Consider the following 14,933-nt stretch of genomic DNA (forward strand, 5'->3'; position numbering starts at 1 on the left):
TCAGGTAAGTCTGGGAAGGTAAAATGAAGGGGGAAAATTGCCATAAGAGTCTCTGATTAATGAGTAAAATACAATTATCTATTCTCAATGAACAGGCAGAGTACTAAACATTATGACCAACATTTTTAGAGAGCTCCCTGGACACGGCTCTAACCCAGCGCAGCTGCAGAGCGGCTGGGGAGGAGCAGCGTTACAGCCGGCCCGAGCACGGCCCCGCACGCTGCACGCGGGGCAGGCGTCTGTGGGCTCTCTGCAACAGCCACGGTTCCCCGTGCAGTGCAGAGGAAGCAGAGCAGCCTCACCTGGGGATTTGTTCTGGTAACCAAAACCCTCGGGTTAAAACAGCCGGCACTGCCAAAGCTCCAATCCTTGCAGATATCCTCTATGCGCCTCAATCCTTTCTAAATCCCTTTATTGAGCTGATGCCTGCATTCCAAGGATGTAGGGTGAGACAGTACGGGTCGGGATCTTGCTCTTTTCAAATACTGCATGTTATTACTACTTTATCTAAGTTAAGCTCTGAAATGAAAACCATTCCTTATTCACTGAATTCGAGGTCTGAATTAGCATTGTTTCTGTTGCTCCTTCCTGGTTCTGACTAATCTTAGCATTGTACCCGATGGAAAGTTTAACTTCACGGCCCACTGAAGGAGTTACTGCAACAGATACTGGTTTGTCTTCCACGAGATTAACGTGAGCCTCAGTGTTTGATATCCCTTGTAGGAATTTGTTCACTTCAGTAATAGCAATAAACTCCTGTCCTAGGGGTTTCTCAGTTACTCATGCTCCTGGCATCCATTGCCAACGAGGCTTTCACTTTGCTCAGTTTTTTGTTAACAAAAAAATCATGTTGTCCTTTGGTGTACGATGCTTTTCCAGCTATTTTTAGGTTCATTTGCTGTACTACGGCTGCCTGGCAGCAGAAGCGTGGCAGGATGTGATAGATGAGTTGTAGCTGCTGCTCTAAGACAGTACTGGTGTCAGTCTATTTGCGCTAGTGCACAGGAATAAAGCAGTTATTCTGATCTTTTTTATATACTTAAACATTACTGAAATAAGATAAATGTAAAGTTTCCAGCTCAAGAGTAACCTAAAACCAGAAATAAAACCCACCTGTATTTTTTGCAAGAGCTACTAGCAGAAGCCCTTTTTCTGTTGTGTTTTTCCCTTCTCGGTGAGCCTGGCTAAAGTCCGTTTCCCCACATGGATCAAGAGAGTGGAAAAAGATGGAAAGATAGTTTTATGTGAGAAGATTTATGATTTCTGTAGGGAGAAAATGCTGAGTACACTCGGCCCCTGATTTGCAGAGCAGGCAAAGGGAATAACGCTGCCCCCGGGATGGGGCCACCCCTCTCTTGCCGCGAGTGCCACCAAAGCAGCCTGCAACCCACCTCTGCGCTGCTGAGCTCCGTGCCCAGCATACAGTCAGGGCAGAAAGCAAACTGCAGTCACGTAACCGCTGAGGGCACAAGGGAAGGTGCTTGCCAGGGAAGGTGTCTGAATTACCAAGGACAAGCAACGGCCTGGATTCTTCAACCGTGCTTGAAGCAACTCGCCTCCAGCTAGCAGGAGAGAATAGACAACACGGATGTCGGACAGAATTAATCAGTTTAACTTCTTTTGTCCACGCGGAAATCAAACCTTTTAGTGATATTCAGAGTCAGCATTATACATAGAATAAATTGTTGGCTGTGGTAATCAGCAATGATGAACAATTGTTATTAAGTGCAAAAAAAGCACTTATTAATATGAGGCTGCATCTCCAGGTCAGTATGGTTGTATGCAGTTTTATAAGCTACACACCTCATCCTGTACTGTAACTTATTTATTTCCAAAATATTTCTCTTTTTTTTTTTTTTTTTTTCTGAAAAAGCATGTATGTTTTATATTCCAGACGTAACCTGAAGAACAGGATTAACAGAGAAGCAACAGACTCTCCTCGCGGAAGAAAACGGAGCGCTGGAAACTGAAATGCTCTGTAGTAATTTGAAGTAAGAGTTATGTTTGATTTAAGATGATGAGCTTGAGCCTTGCCTTCTTGTTGTGTAATTTCAGACAACCATAAAGGATCTTAGCTAATATTTGTAATGGTATTGTGGTTCAGATTGGGTTTATGAGCATGTCATATGATACTTAGCACCAGAAGGTGATGTGTTTCAATAGCGATACATATGTATTTCCAAAACTTTTCCAGGAACAACAAAGAGGATTTGTTCTGAGAGAGCTCAGAATGTCTCTTCCTTAAAAATGCGATACTTAGCAAGCAAGTGGAAATAAATATATATTTTTTTCTTATGTATCGTGTTTCTGCATTCTGGGGACTGAGTGAGAACTGCAGCCGTGGACTAAGGTTCACAGTGTTTAAGGAAATGCTTTGACAAATAACAATAATAGTGTACTTTTGCAGGGTTGGGGTAAAATATCTTACAGAGTATTGTAACCGGCCATTCTCTGAACAAATATGAAGTTTCCTGTCTGTCCTTGTGAGAATGCCATGCTGGTTTCCAAATCAGCTTCTGTCTTGGCCTCACAGATAGGACTGTAAATTAAAGCCTGTACAGAAAGCAGTAGCATTTAACTGTCTGGATGCTTCAGCTTTATAGTCTGTGTAAACCTGCATAATTGTGCTACGCTCTGTCTTCCTGAGTTTTACAACAACATTCCTATTTGCATCAAATCCTGGAATGTTAATTTTCATCTCTTATTACGCTGAAGAACAGTTGAGGTTCCTTTTATTAAGTCATCCAGACTTCCACCTGCTTCCTGAGGGCTAAATTTGGCTGAGAAAACCATTGTAACATTGTGTAATTAATTTGCCAGTCAAATAATTTCTTCAGGGCTATAATTTACTTATCCGTCTGCAACCCTAATGAATCTCCCAGTTCAGTGCTTTAATCCTGTTTTCTGCCTTTTTATCTCCTTTTTGACTCTAACTTTCATAATTCTTACTATTGAATGGGAATAACAAAAAAACAGCTAAATATTTGGATTCTGTAGTACGCATTGCATGTCTGGGAACTAATGAAACACTTCCCTGCTTTACTCCTCCAGTTCTGGCAATCCACCACATCAAATACGGGAGTTAACTCGATGAAAAGCAAAGATGTGAAAATACAGGAGAAAAAGTGATTTGCATTCGGAGGACTTAAGACTGTAACTTCATTCCAACCCAGTGTAGCGCATGTGCAGAACTTCCTCATTGTTATTCTGAGCACTGTGTTCCCTGATTAATGGGACTAGGGAAAAACTATTTGCTAAGTGTAAAAGTTGGCAAATTTTTGAGTTGTTTAATTTTGCAAATCACAACTGTCCTGTGTTTTTTTTTTTTTGTTTTGTTTCCTAACACATCTATTATTTTAAAATGGTTTGGTAAGTTTCACAAGTAAGTAGTCAGTGTGTTGTTCATAAGCTCTGTAATTTGTTGCTTTGGTTATGTTTTTTCTGATCTCTGACAGGAACGTTTTTTCAAGGAGGACAGGAATGCTAAATAAGGTATAAATAATGCCAGAGATCTGTGAATAGTCTGCACTGACTCACCTAGGTACTCACAAATGCATGGACAATACGATCATATGATAGAAAAAAATAACTTTAGCTGCATATTTATAAATGTCTGGTGCCATTAAAACAGGCTCTGGCAATAGGTCAAGACTTCTAAGAGACAGTACGCAGCCCTTCAGCACCAAAAAATTAAGACAGATGGCCCATGCTGAGACCAGAGATCTTGTTCAGGCCGGACTGTGTAAAGCCATGAACGTGGATGGTTGGATGGGATCGATGAAATGAACTATCTTCGCATATTTGTTCTATGGTGCCGTGTTTTAGTTCTGTATTTTATTGAATTAGTGTGTTTATTTTAAGAAGGAATTTTGACTGCAAACATTTAATTCCGGGAACGAGTGCAATCATAGGAAACCCTATCAGAAAAAAAAAAGCCTCTCCCCTCACAGTTTTGTTGGAATCGTTCTTGTGAAGTCTGTACGTTGGGTAACTTTGAAACTGAGCTCTTTTCAGGCTGGATCAACGGAATCCATCAGCTTGGAGAAAAATTGATGTGGAAAATACAGAGAGAACTTCAACGTGTGTTTAATGAGAACTGATGAAAAATGCAAAAACTTGATCAGATTCAATGAAAACCATATCCTGAGGGACAACGAAGGCCTCCGTTAAACGCGAGTACTGTTGGTGAGGTACCAGGAATGAGTTAATCCCACTAAGAAACGCAAGAGGAGGGACGGCCAGATAACAGAGTGACATTGTTTTTCCCTGATGTCAGCATAGAAACCCAAACACAAAGAGGTGAATGTAGTCCTATGAGAGAGCTGTTGAGAAAGCTGAATGTTGAGTTTGTGCCGAGGCATACAGCAGAATTAAAAACTACTCCGTGCAAGATGACAAAGTGTTTCCTGGAACCAGAGGCTGCCTCCAGACATCTGGACAAGACCAGGGCTGTGCGGACAGTCAGGATCATGAAATGCGTGTGCAGTATCACTGGGAACTTTATTGCTCCTACGGCAGCAACAGCTCTCGATTTCTGCTTTCTGAAGTTTTAAGAACACGCAGTGTTGGTAGGCTTGAGTTTACCACTGGGGAGATTTATAGCTATACATGGGTCATTTTGATTTACTGTATAGTTCAGTGTAAGGCAAATTATTTCCTCCTGTAGGATCCACGTGTTGAGTCTTGCCTGAATACCTCAATTTATTCTGTATTTGTTAGGTGGTGGTCTAGAGGATATTTAGATCTAGCAGCGATAGAGACTTTGTTTCACTATAACACAAGCTGCACATAAACTCTTGCACGGGCAACACAGGAATATTAATTAAATACTTGCTGATATGCTTTGGATCTGTACCTGCTCTTCTCAGCAACTTGAATGTGCTCTGCTGTGACCTGCCTCCCGAAGAGGAAGTTTCACAGGGGGATTGATTGTCCCTCAGAGCTGCACATCCATGAAGACACAGTAATACCTGCATTCAGACCATATTCATTTTCTGCTATTCTAAGATCTACAGAAGGCTAAATTAAAGGAGAAAAAAAAAAGTTTTTAATGGCTTTGTGCTTTTGATTTCAGGGATTGGTGTCAACCTGCTCTGAACCTTTAACTCCGTCCTGTTATGAGCCACTGTTACTCTGTGCTTTGTGTTAAAAGACAAGTGAAAATGTGAGTTGTTGATGTTACGAATTTCAAAATCGGCAGCACTGGAGGAGCAGTGTTCAGCGGGCAGTGCTGAAACATCCACGGCTGCCTGTGGCAGCTTGTCGTAGTGCTATAAATTAAACCCACTCTAGTATTACGTGCCACAGTGTGGATGCATATTGAGGGCAGAACAGCGCTTGTTACGGAGACAGACAGTGCTCAGGTTCTGAAAATAAATCTGAAAGGCGTGTGGGACCAGACAGTTCGCACTGAAGCTAATGGAAGTTGCAGGTTTTGCTGGGAATGCACAACCAGAAGAGCCCGGGTGTTTTTTTTTTATTTTCTTTTAGTAGCAGGGCTCTGTTTTCACCAAGTCCACATTTAGGTTGGAACAAGCCCAGGAGAGGTGCATTTTATGTTAGGAGGTACCTAGTCACTCAAGTTGACGACTTAGAAGCCGCAGATTTGTTAGGAAAATCTGAGGTAGCGGAAGACGGTGCTGACACGGATGTGTGCGTTAGCACACGGCATCCCCGCCTATTCTTAGCAGTCCCCCCCCGGCTCCCGGGCCTCGACCGACGGGGCCCTCGCGGCTTTGGCGAGGCTGCCAGCGGGGGCGCTCGGGCCCCGTCAGGGCCGGGCCGGGGCCCCCGAGACACGGCCTGGAGCTCCGGCACCGGGCCCGGGGCTGGCGGGGCCTCGGTGCGCGCGGCGGGCCGGCGGCCCGGGCCCCTCAGCGTGCGGCGGGGCCCGCCCCTCTCATAGCGCGGCGCGCAGGGCCCGAGCAGCCGGGGATGTAGCTCAGTGGTAGAGCGCGCGCTTCGCATGTGTGAGGTCCCGGGTTCAATCCCCGGCATCTCCAGCGGCTTCTTTTGCGCGGGACTCGTCCCCCCGGCGCCGCGGGAGGGCCTGGCGCGGCCCGGGCCCGGTGGCGCCGCTTTTTGCCTGCCGGTAACGCCTCGGGGCGGCGCGGGAAGCAGCGCGGGGCCGCGGTTCCTCTGCAGCTCAAAAGCGAGCGGGTTGCGGCGAAACGGAATGGGAAAATAAATAAATAAATAAATAAATAAATAAAAGGGACGTTGCATTGGCCGGGAATCGAACCCGGGCCTCCCGCGTGGCAGGCGAGAATTCTACCACTGAACCACCAATGCGCGCGCTGAGTGCCGCCCTGCTCTCCTCTCTGCTGCTGTCCCTCCTAACTGCACGCCCACGCTCAGCAGCCCCAGCCGCCATCCCCACGATAAAACACTCCCAGAAAGTTAGCCACACCTGTAGGCACCCTTCCTCTAACAGATTAAAAAATCTATAGATCTGCTTAATAAACCCAGCATGCTTTACATTTAAAAGCTTTCAGAAGAAGCAGCAAGAGGTTTACGTTTGTTCCTCTACGTTCCTTACGTTGCCAGAGGAGGCCACCAGTTACAATACAAGATGGTTTGCACCGTGGTGTAATGATGGCATGTTCCATCAACTATGTGCGGTCTCGGCATTTAGTTTGCCTTGGACATGCTCCCAAGAACAGCCACACACCAGACAAAGAATTCAAGCAAAAGCAACATTAAACATTTTGCACCGGGCGAACATCAAGGTGCGTGCATGAGAAGAACAGCTGTGCTAAAACACGTGCTCCCGAGACGATGAACACCTACCACCAATCTTCTCATGAAAGGTTGCAAGCAGGTTTTTTCTTCTTGGATTAATAGCAATTTGACACTGCAGATAACATTCTGATTTCCTCTGTGAACATGTATCAATTCCAGAATGTAGGCTTCCCTATGCAGAGCAGTGTTTATCAATTGTGGAGTTATTACCTAACTGTTCCAATTGCATGCTCACTTCATGGAGAGGATGGACTATTTTCTGCATGAATAAAGCAGAACCTGAACAAAACTTGTATTCTCATTGAGTCTGGAAACAAAAGTGAGACCAGTTTGTCTGTCACCCTGTCAGATACTAGGGGCCGCTATTTCACAGTCACCCTTGACCCAGTGGACCAATGCAGGCCAGTAACAAGGCCATCACAGCTCCCATTTCCTCTAAGCTTCAACTTCCTATTTTCCTTTGTCAGAAAGCAACACAGTAAATTCTTCAAGTAATAATTATTATTTAGGCTATTGCTTACAATTTCACCAGTCAGCCCTGAAAAACTGTTTTCCCAGAACCAGAAAAACCCAAAAGAGTTAGGCAGATGTGAAACATACTCGTACTGAGAAGACTCTAATTTACTGTTTCAATAGATCTGACAGCCATGCCGAGGTAAACAGCAATAGCTGATGAAATGGTTTCCGCCTTACTTTTATCCTCTTACCTCCTTCCACTTCTGCTGAGCCGAGATCCTGGACGGCAGGGGGTGGTCAGGCAGCGGGACGGATCTGGCAACATCTGTCCAAAGCCACGTGGAAACCAGCAGAGCTCCATAAGGCAGAAGAGTCCTCGGGCTGCTTCTCCTTGGCCCACCAAGGCGGTAAGCAGAAGAGGCTGTGTTTCTGTGGAATCGCTGCTTGTTAGAGGATCATCAAACAGACACTCACCACAGTAACAAACTTTGCACAGTTATCAACAACATGCCATTCCCAGAGTAAAAATGAAAGCAGTTCTTGCTCTCATAGTTAGTAACTTAGAGAACTGTTTCCCATGTCTGTTAGACAATGTTTTGCATCTGTGGACATTGGCTGGAGAGAGCTCAGTAAATCAGGAGGATTTTGGCTCGCTGGAGCTTGAATGTTGCTCCAGAACATGCTCCGGAAACCCTTTTTCAAGCAGCATGACACAGGCTCGCACTTAATTTCCCTTTAAAAATGACTGCGTTGGAGACTGCTGAATGGAGAGGATCAAGACCTATAATATTAGAAAATGACAGTCCAGAGTCACAGAAGTGGTGAATATTTCATGAGATTGGTTCAGCTGATTAATTATCTACATCCTATTCCAATGAGACAAGGAATCCTTCGGAGTTTATTGTCTTAATCAGCACAAAGGCTTGTAGAACGCTCCCAGCAAAATCAGTGCAGAAGGGTATGTTTTGAGTAAGGCTACCAGAACATTACAGGAATATTAAGTGAAAGTACTATCTTACAACAAATTTAAGTACAAACAGTTCATAAAAACATGTGTTCTGTAGCTTTCATCCATAAAACATACATAATTTTAGAAGTTCAGTAAATGGCTTGAATGGCATCAAGAATCCAGCTTTGTACAACATCGAGGGAGCATCAAGGGAGCTACTTTCAGTTGAGATTATTCTGAATATACTTTTGTACGTTTCTAACCAATACCCAATGAACAGATGAGGAGGATTATCTTTTTAGAGACTCAGGCCATCATTCCCTTCATTTTAGTTCAAAATCTTTCGGTGCTTCAGGAGCTGCTATAAACCTTCAGCAGAAACAAGGAAGGCAAAACTTGTTATAGGAAGAAAGAAAAGTATTTTCTGAGGCCTTTTTATCCCCCCCAAAAGGGACAAATACACTTCCTTCCATTCCAGGTCTCCTTCAAAGGGGCTCTGATCTTGCTGCTTCTTGACACAGCATCTTCATACGGGGCTCTCATGCTGCGAGGTACAACTGATGGGTTCCGGGCGCTGCTGCTGACCCTGCCATGCACCTCTAACGAGGACGCCGTCGCTCAGGGGCACTTCTAGCCTCCAACAGCTCACGTTCAGGTGGTACAGTTGCATTAGGAATAAGGTAAGGCTTGACAGAAAGGCAGTGGTAAAACAGCTCAAATCAAGCTTAATACTGCAGGTGCAAATTACCTGGGGTACGGTAAGCGGATGGCGTTCATCCCCTCTTCTCCACCTGGTATGGCCATACATTCCCATGTCACACAGCGCAATTATGGATGTGCAGCCACCCACATTTAAATTGCAGTTGCGTCAATCCCTGCATTGGTATACCAAAAAAAAGTGAGATGTTACAAATGTACCTCTACTGTTTGCTCTGATTCACCTTTTCATGTCTCGCTGTATTAAATGGAGTTCTTGTCAGAAATAATTCTTAGGGAATAATTCAGACTGACCTGAAACATAAAATACCTCTTTGTAAGAAGAAATGGCCTGGTCACCCCTTCCTTAACTGACCAGTACCTAATTCCTAATAGTACTAGGAAAATCCAGACAACAGTTATTACTGCCCCAAAATAATGATAAATAACTGCAGGCCTTTCAAAATGGTTTCTAAAAGCCTCCTTAAATAAAGGCTTCCAGAGCGTCCTCTTGTCTCTCTTTCCAAAGTGCAGAAAATTTATACCATCCCTTGGCAGCTCCTCCGCTGAGCACAATACGTGCATATCAACTTGATTTTAACAGGTCAGGGAGTAAGTTGGGCACTTAAAAATATCTACTTACCTAAAAAGACAAATGAATCTGCGTTGTGGAGCCTTCAGCAAAGACTGTTCAAACAAAACAAACAAAAGAATCGTGGTGATCTTTTAGGCAAGACTTATAATGTAGAACAACTTGTCAGGGCAGGTTACAGCTCTAAGGACTAGCAATTTTGACAGTGTCCCTTTGAGCGCAGGGAGAGCACAGGGACTGGTAGGACAGCAAAAGGTCACTTGGTCACACGTATCTGCTGCCTCTTTTACGTTTATCTCAAGACCCACTAGGCTTGTCCCAATTAATTATTAAAATCTGCAGGGAAAATATTTCTGTAGATAAAAAGGTACGATATTAAATTCCGGGGAAGCTGGAGGATAGCGAGTGTGGTCAAAAGCAGTGCTAAAAAGCACCTGAGCCATGATATCAAACCCACAACCTTCACACACCAACAGAAGTCATTTACATCTAGCAATGTTTATGTGTTTCAAATGGAAGAGAAACGGAAACTTCCAGAATTTCCCATCTCCCTTTGTTTTCAGCTGAACTGTTCTGTATTACAGGAGGTCACAGAACCCAAATTGGTACGATATATGTGGATCTTTCAAACAGCTTTTTCCAACACTACTATTGGTGGTTTTTGTTTGTTTGTTTGCTTGCTTGTTTTCTAGTGATCTGCATAGGTCACTTACAAATCTGTGGACACCCTGAAAATATTTGTCCCAGTTATTATTTAAATGCTGACAAACAAAAGCTATCAGCCAAGCAATGCTAGAGAAATGGACATTAGAAAAAGAAGAAGAGAGTCCAATCTTGTATTTCTTCATTAATTACTGGAATATTAGGCTAAGGCTTTGAAAGTGATTGTATAAGTCTTTGGACAGGTTTTCTAAGTTTTTTTCCTAAACAATTCAATAGGGAAAATGTCTGGATAAAAAAGCAAATGGGTGTATTCACATCAGCGATGCTGGTCTGTCATTGTCTCAGAGAAAAAAATAATAAAGCACAAATTCCAAAAAGCTTTTTCTATTCCACATTCTGAATATAATCCCTCCCTCTGGCATATGTAAAGAGAAAACAAATTTTAAAGGCTTTTTTTCACATTTCCCACCACAATAAAAATCTTTATAAACAACAGAAAATACACACTTAAGTAGCCCAAAGAGTCGAGCTTTCTAAAGATATCGCCCATCTCTTCTCTCTCTCTCCCAATTAAATTAGTATTCCCTATTGGACCTAGCTCAGGTTTGAGCCCCAGAAAAACACTGGTATTCTGCCTGCACTCCTGCACATCGCTTCGTACCATTTCCTGGCTCTCCTGTAGTTAAGATGCCTGCGCTACCATTGCAGGGAGAGGCCAATTAATTATTGTGTTTGTTCTGCAACAAATAATGTGACCTGTGACCTTATTCTTTTAAAACTGCAATTTTTGCATTTGCTTCTGTGACTCAGCCCTGATTTGTTATCTTTATATAACAGCAAACAATAAGACATAATTATGATGATAACACATTACTTCCGTTTTAATAGAAAAATGAGCCTCTTTCTCTTTTCAGACATGCACACAAACACAGGCACACACACAGAAACGCGGTGGGCCTTTTATCTGCTGAGTGTAGGGGGGAAATATTCAAATGCAAGCAATACAGCCCTGCTGCAGCTGGTAAAGCGAGCATGTGGTATGAAGCAATGCAGTTGTATTTCCGAATGACACCTGATACCAGCAGCCAGAGCTGGGAACACTGTAAAATGTTCAATCACAGCCGTGACTAAGTACTTTTATTTTCCAGGGGTGGGACCTACCATGCATCCTGCTTTAAAAAAATCGCAGCTGAGAGATTCTGCTTCTGTTTCTGTCACTTCTTTCAACTTCTCTACGATTATTACCCCTCGCTCCTCACAAAGACATTTTCCTAAAGACAGAGTAGGAGAAAACATATTTGTGAATGTATGAACAGATTTTCTTCTCATGATACATAACTTTGGCATGCAGTCAGGAAATGATGATAATCTCTTTCTCTATCTTCCCTTGCTAATGAAGAGAAACTGCCTCTGGGGTTAAGGACAAAAGGTGAACTCTCCCTGAACACAATTTACACCTGCTGGGCACATGATTGCAGGCATCCAAAATTCTTGTCTTGGCAGGTGTCCCAGGGACCAAGCCACACGCACGCAGACTAGGGAGGTAATGTTTTGATCCAGACATGAAATAAAAAACGCACTCAAGAGGGATGAATTCTGTGATAAATCAAGGCATTCCAGGTTTTGCTTAGCCTTGTAAAAATCTTGCACTACTCAAACTTATGAAGACCAGTTTTTACCAACCAGTAACCAAGACAAAATCACAGCTGTTGGTGGAAAGCCTAATCAAGGGAGGAAAGAACCGTCCGTCCTTCCCTCATTTGTTGGTAGCTGGGTCTGGAGCGTTTGAAGAACCCATCCTGGAATGAGATGTGATCCTCATAAAAGTTTTCACTCCTTCTGGGATTTCCCTTTTATGTGACAAGCAGCACAGGATTTTCTATCCCCTTCATGAGTTTGTTGCTTTGGAAGAGTTCATGAAACACAGAATTTCTGGAATGCATGATGTGCTTCCCTAGAAACTGGATGTAGACACATTTTACACCCATACACTGTCTTGTTTTGAATTGATCAAAATTTACCATAAATTGATGCTGACAAGGCAGCTACATCCAGGTAGACAACATTTAGGAGTGAAAATCCTTGTTTCCTAGCCCAATTATTCTTATACCTTTCTCACACAAGGAAAGGAAAGGAAAGGAAAGGAAAGGAAAGGAAAGGAAAGGAAAGGAAAGGAAAGGAAAGGAAAGGAAAGGAAAGGAAAGGAAAGGAAAGGAAAGGAAAGGAAAGGAAAGGAAAGGAAAGGAAAGGAAAGGAAAGGAAAGGAAAGGAAAGGAAAGGAAAGGAAAGGAAAGGAAAGGAAAGGAAAGGAAAGGAAAGGAAAGGAAAGGAAAGGAAAGGGAAAGGAAAGGAAAGGAAAAAAAGGAAAGGAAAGGAAAGGAAAGGAAAGGGAGAAAGAGAAAAATGAAAAAAATTAAAAAGAAGAAAAAGAAAAACCAACAAAAAAAAAAGAAAAGCAAAAAGAAAAACAAGAAGAAAAAGAATTAATCCATAATCTCCTGGGGCTTTTTCTTTCATTTTCAGTTCCTTCTGTTCAGTTGAGGTATTCCCATGGAATGGACTCTAAACCTGAGTATCTATGGAGTGCACTAATTCCCTCTGTCACTGGAGATCTTGTTTTCTTTTAAAAGCACTACCAAGTCTCCTAATTTGTCTGGTGTAAAAACTACTTCCAGCCTGAATATCACTTACTTTGCAAAACTTCTGAAAGCCAACCCTTGCAGTTGTTTACTGACTTTAAATGCCACCTAGAGAATTGATAGCCATACATTTATTATTGCAGCATCCAATTTAGCTCATGCAGTTATATCTGACCCAAGAGGGAGGGATTAGGTTCCTACGGCCTCCTCAGATGGGACCTGTCGCTGACATTCAGCCGGCCAACAGGTGACTGGAGCGTGCCTCAAGGCCGCCGTGTGGGAGGGAGCTGTGCCCCATCGCTCAGCGCGGCAGCAGCTTGTTTTTCTGTGCCTGATAGAAAACACGTCTCATGCTGCCTGTAAAGCATGTTGACTAAGCAGTGAGCACGGAAGAACGGCAATAAAAGCAGTTTCTGGGAGGCAGCCAAGAAGCATGGTTAGAGACAGCTGATCCCCGTATGCCTGGAAAGCAGGGACACACGGGCAGCGCCGTGCCCGGGGCACGCAGGGGCCCTGCGTCTGTGGCACCGGCTGTGTCGGGCAGCTGAGGCGGGCTGTGCCTGGACACAGACAGACCCACGGCGGGGCGTCTGGGGACACAGCCGCAGGATCAGCTAGTGCTTTGGTCTAGTGTGGAAAAGGAGATCCTGAACACCTGTGGAACCACAGCTGCAGGGCACTACAACCTACAGCTGCTGGGAAAAGCGCAGCCGAAAGTTCAGCAATGAGTTTTGGAGGGGGAGGAAGATCCTGGTGTATTACTATCGTGTGTCTGGCTTTCTCGCTGCAAAAGAAGCAACAGCCAGGAGTCTCCAGGTGACTCCCAAAAACACACAGCCGTGTTTGCCGGCCGTGTCCCTAGGAGGCTGGCGCATGGGGACCAGGATGAGGAACAGAGAGCCACTACCAGCCACAGCCTGTGACAGGTGCTCTTCCAAGGCCCGCCACTGGCTATCACCAAGTAGAAGGCAGAGAACAGAACAAAGATACACAAAATGTCTCCAGGTGTCACCCACTGCTATGTCACACACCTCACTTCCAAGCCTCACAGGGCAAGTGCCTGATTTAATTGTTGGAAGTTCAAGATTGGAGATCTGCTGTTTTGGAGAGCTAAAGAATTGGGAAGCTTTCAGTTCAGGAAAGCCTCAACAGGGAAAAACAAGCCTGCAAGCCCTGCGCTGCAAAAGCGAAGCGCGATCCCCTGGCCCAGCACCTGTGGGGGTGTTCCCTCGCATGTCCCTCACATGGTGGGCTTCGTTACCTGTGCCCCAGACGCAGCACGCCCGAAGGTGGGAAGTCTGCCTTCTTATCTGCTAAGACTCGGATTAACTGCTACATGGTGCTTCTGCCAAGTCCAGTAAAAATCAGTACGTCAGCAGGGTTTCGTAAGAAACTGCAGTTCAAGGAGGAGGGTAGATGTATCAGGTCACTGAGAGGCAGCCACAGATGCAGCTTCTTCGCCAGCTTCACGGCACACGAGGGCTGCTGGAGAAACCTGAAAGTAACAAAATGTGAACCTGGCTCTGCACGCCCGGCACACACCACCTCTTTCACAAAGGTGACCCCTCCGAGGTGTGGTGCTTTTCTGGGCAAGAACTCTACGAGTGCCTCTGTAAATCATCCGGATGCTGCCTGCGGTGGCCCTACCACAGCCAGGAGCCCGCTCCCCGCTACCAGCTCTGTCAGCTGGGCGCCCGCCTGGGGCCCCACGAGAGGCGCAGGCGGCTGCCCGGGCAGCGCTCCCGCCCCAGGGGCAGCGCCCCGCAGGCCGGCACGCCGGGATCCCCAGCGCCGCGGTGCCACGGCCGTGCTGCGGGCCTCGGCGGGGCCGGGCCGGGCCGGGCTCACCGCCCCCCGCCGGGCGGGACGGCGGGGCCGGGCCGGGCCGGGCCGGGAAGGGCAGGAGGGGCCGGGCCGGGCCGGGCGGCCCCCGAGCGGCGCCATCCGGGCAGCCGCGGCCCGGCCCCGGGCGCGCCCAATATAGACCGGGGCGGGGAGGCCGCCGCTCCGCTCCGCTCCGCTCCGCGCCCCTCTCGCAGCGCCCGCCTCCGGGAGCAGCCGCGCCGGCGGCGGCCGAGCGGTAAGGGCCGGGGCCTAGCGCCTGCACCAGCCCCGCCGGCACGGGCACTGGGGCCCGGCCAGCGGGGCGGGCGGCGGGCACGGACGGGACGGGGGCGGCGGGCGGCGAGGCGGCTTC

The 14,933-nt window shown here is 45.8% G+C and overlaps 1 protein-coding gene, 1 long non-coding RNA gene and 2 other non-coding genes across 7 annotated transcripts in view; 2 read left to right on the plus strand and 2 right to left on the minus strand.

The window, feature by feature from the left end:
* Nucleotides 1-5,930: 5,930 nt before the first annotated feature.
* Nucleotides 5,931-6,002, plus strand: TRNAA-CGC (transfer RNA alanine (anticodon CGC)). The gene has a single exon. It is a non-coding gene; the product is annotated as a tRNA-Ala (tRNA).
* A 218-nt stretch (nucleotides 6,003-6,220) lies between these two features.
* TRNAG-GCC (transfer RNA glycine (anticodon GCC)) lies at nucleotides 6,221-6,291 on the minus strand. Its single transcript has one exon. It is a non-coding gene; the product is annotated as a tRNA-Gly (tRNA).
* A 1,342-nt stretch (nucleotides 6,292-7,633) lies between these two features.
* LOC106043903 (uncharacterized) lies at nucleotides 7,634-14,149 on the minus strand. Its single transcript, XR_010832156.1, has 5 exons — nucleotides 13,998-14,149; nucleotides 11,259-11,368; nucleotides 9,486-9,529; nucleotides 8,895-9,021; nucleotides 7,634-8,790 (listed from the first exon to the last, which is right to left on the minus strand). It is a non-coding gene; the product is annotated as an uncharacterized lncRNA (long non-coding RNA).
* Nucleotides 14,150-14,161: 12 nt separating this feature from the next.
* The window catches only part of GPD2 (glycerol-3-phosphate dehydrogenase 2), a 60,464-nt gene continuing 59,692 nt past the window's right edge, over nucleotides 14,162-14,933 (plus strand). For 3 of the 4 annotated variants that reach the window (XR_010832152.1, XM_066999037.1, XM_066999035.1), the window contains exon 1: nucleotides 14,677-14,816. The gene's annotated coding sequence lies outside the window, so the exon portion shown is untranslated. Of the gene's footprint in view, nucleotides 14,295-14,676; nucleotides 14,817-14,933 lie in introns of those variants that run through there. The other variant, XM_013193657.3, reaches the window with a different exon arrangement.

The sequence above is a fragment of the Anser cygnoides genome, chromosome 6 (assembly GCF_040182565.1).
Source record: "Anser cygnoides isolate HZ-2024a breed goose chromosome 6, Taihu_goose_T2T_genome, whole genome shotgun sequence".
Lineage (NCBI taxonomy): Eukaryota > Metazoa > Chordata > Aves > Anseriformes > Anatidae > Anser > Anser cygnoides.